Here is a 3264-nt window from a genome sequence, read left to right on the forward strand (position 1 = left end):
GAACACAAGGTCTTGAGAGACAGTTGAGAGAAACGGGATCTCCACCTTTACCCTTATCTCTTACATTCTTTTAAATGAGTTCTTTCTCTTTGGTGCTCGAAACATCTGTCCTGTACAAAAATATCTCCTCCGATGCTCAGCACACAATCTCATTTCCGCCTTTCTTCCTACACAAAACGTTCCAAAAGAAAAAGTAACTCTCACTATCATATCCTCGCTTACTCTGTGCCCTTTGCAAAGTGGTCTTTGGTCTCTTTAAAGACCTGTGTCTTAATGATATCTTAATTTGTAAATAAACTCGTAATTACAAAGTTCTCGATTCATACTGGGGATATTGTGATTAATAATAAATATATATATATATGTGATCTTCCTCCTGGTTTCTGGCACAGAGCAATAAAAATCAGAGCAATAAAGAGGTCTTTTTTATGTTAATGAGGTGACTTTTTATGTTAATGAGGTGACCTCACAGATGGGAGGGGGGGTTGCCAGGGGCACCAACCCTGTGATCAGAGGGTTGGAACTTTCAGTCCCACTCTCCACACTCAGGGGAGGGGAGAGGGTCTGAAGATTGAGTTTAATCACCAATGGTCAATGATTTCATCAATCATGTCTACGTAATGAAGCCTTTATAAAAGCCCCAAAAGGACAGGGTTTGGACAGCTTCCGGCTTGGTGAACACACGGAGGTGCTGGGTGGTGAGCTCAGAAAGCATGGAAGCTCCACACCCTTTTTCCACACCTTGCCCTATGCACCTCTTTCCATCGGACCGCTCCTGAGTTCTGTCCTTTTGTAATCAGCCAGTTATCTAACAAGCAAAACGTTCCTCTGAGTTCTGTGAGCCGCTCGAGCAAATTAACTGAACGTAAGGAGGGGGCATTGGATCCTCTGACGGATAGCCGGGCGGTCAGTGGCGCAGGTAACAAGCTGGGCTTGTGATGGGGTATGAAGCGGGGGCAGTCTTGTAGGATGGAACCCTTAACCTGTGGGATCTGATGCCAGCTCCAGGTAGAGAGTGTCCATATCAAGTGGAAGTGTAGGGCACCTAGCCAGGGTCAGCGAGTTGCTTGGTAACTCCCCCTGTGCCCCCGCATATTGTCCTTGGTGACCAGAATGTTACTGGTCTGTTGACAATGTCATCAACTACTGATCAATTAACTCTTTTTGGAATCACTTCTCACGCTTTGCTTTCAATGGCATTATACTCCTGTTCCTTGTCTTAGTATTTTATCAACCTCTTCCTAGTCTGCCTTAGTATGGACTCTGGTGTTTGTTTTTGTTTTTTAATCAGTGCTTGGAACTTAATGTTCCTGTGGTTCGGTTCCCACTCTCCTTTGGTGTGTGTACCACATTCTCTCAAATGGGGAGTTCACTCATTCCCAAGGCTTGAACTTGAAATCTATCTCTGACTTAGTTCTGCTGTCTCATGCTTTATTTTCATAATCTTTTCGACATGTAAGCCATGGTCTTATGAACACCATGTTGCTGAGTAGCCCAGAAAAAGTCACAACCTCTCTGAGACAACCTCTCCTCTTTTGTGAGACGAAGGAGTTCATCTTTCAGGTTACACATGGATATTATCAGTCAGAGATCTTGGTTGGAGAAGGAAACTTGAACAGAAAGGGAATTTATTTTACCCTACCTGTGAACGTTAGAATTGCTAGTAAGGTTGGGAAGACAGACTTCAGGGCTGGAACAGGACACCTCCAGGAGTTTACGTAGCTAGAATTAGAGACAAGTCCCACAAGAGGGAAAGTTTGACTTTGCCGACAGGCTACCTCTGTAGACATGACCACAGATACTGCTGCCGTCACCATTACAACTATGCTCCATATGTAGTAAACTAACCACCTGGTCACCATCCTGATATCCCACACAGAATTCAGAGTCTCCACTTGGGACATCCCACTGGTTGCTCCTCGATCATATTGCCTGTGCTCTGGGAGCAGGCAGAGGAAGGATCTAGCTGACCCAACCCCCAAAGGGATTTCCACCCAATAGCAAAGGGGACTGGATGTGGGATAGCAAATCCCTCTCCCACTAAGAAATGTGTCCCATAGATTTCTCAAAGCTACCTCACACTCAAGACACTGAAACCAGAACCCCATCTGTTACCCGGGTAACTTATGCCTAAAACATCTGCTACAGGTACTCCGGTTACGGATTCTTGCTTCACAAGTCTTCACCGTTTCAGTCAGTAATTACGTTGGTCAGATTGTTAACTTTTTGATCACTTCTTTCTTTTCTTTTCCAGCCCCAGCCCATAGGTTTTGTTAAGAACTGATTTACGGAAGGAGCGATTTAGGGGCTAAATGCAACACAAAGCAAATCGCCAGGCATCGTTCTGTTGATCTAACACAAAGTCGTCTTGACTTGACTCCTTGCTCTTGGGTGTGATTTTCAGGATCGTTTCTCCCCTGCAATTTTCAATGAGCTTCACTTCCCAAGAAATGCTTTTTCAACCCTCTGAATGCTAATGACAGAGAACAGAACCTGGTGATTAAGGGCTACCTTCTATGAGAAAAGGACAGCATACTGAGGCAATCCTTTCTCTGGTCTTTTATTCTTTCACTCTCAACACATAATAATCATCATCTTTGGGAGGCGTATTTAACTCAAATATTTAAACATTTGCATATGTCGATGAAAGAAACATCCGACAAATTAGGTGTGATTTGTACCTGTGGAAGCCTACAGATGAAGACGAGGCGAAGGTGTGTCTTCCCTGAAAACAGACATTTTGCCTTTGCTTTTGATTGTGAAACTCGGCACATCCCTTGGACCCACAACACAATAAAGGAGATAATGTGATGTGATTTGAACATCTATCAATATCCACAGGGGATAATAAATACCTTTGCTGCCCCTGAGCCCATGTGTTAAGTGAATTTTCAGCGTCTAGCAGTTGTCATGGATGCACTTTACAGCTTTCAAGCCTGAGATCTGATTATATACTCAGTGGACTCTTAACCGCATTACGTATTTGAAAAAGCAAACCACCCGCCATATTTAAAGTTAGCACCTGCCCCTACCACCTTGGCATTCCTAATCCCCTTCCCTAGCTCTGCTTCCCCCCCGACCCCCTGTAGCAACTAATCATCTTCTAAAATACTGTATGATTTAATTTCATGTGTTTATTATCTATTTTCTATCCCTTCTTGCTAAAGAGTAAGCTCTGGGAGGACAGGGGGCTTCATCTGTTTCATTTCCTGATGTCCTAAGAGCCTCAAATGGTGCCTGGCACTTTCTAGGCATGGAAGTAAC

The 3264-nt window shown here is 44.0% G+C and overlaps 1 long non-coding RNA gene across 1 annotated transcript; it reads left to right on the forward strand.

Moving 5' to 3' along the window:
- The first annotated feature begins 510 nt into the window (after nt 1-510).
- Nucleotides 511-2868, forward strand: LOC123596408. Its single transcript, XR_006711672.1, has 2 exons — nt 511-919; nt 2255-2868. It is a non-coding gene; the product is annotated as an uncharacterized LOC123596408 (long non-coding RNA).
- Nucleotides 2869-3264: the final 396 nt, after the last annotated feature.

Source organism: Leopardus geoffroyi, chromosome A1, assembly GCF_018350155.1.
Source record: "Leopardus geoffroyi isolate Oge1 chromosome A1, O.geoffroyi_Oge1_pat1.0, whole genome shotgun sequence".
Lineage (NCBI taxonomy): Eukaryota > Metazoa > Chordata > Mammalia > Carnivora > Felidae > Leopardus > Leopardus geoffroyi.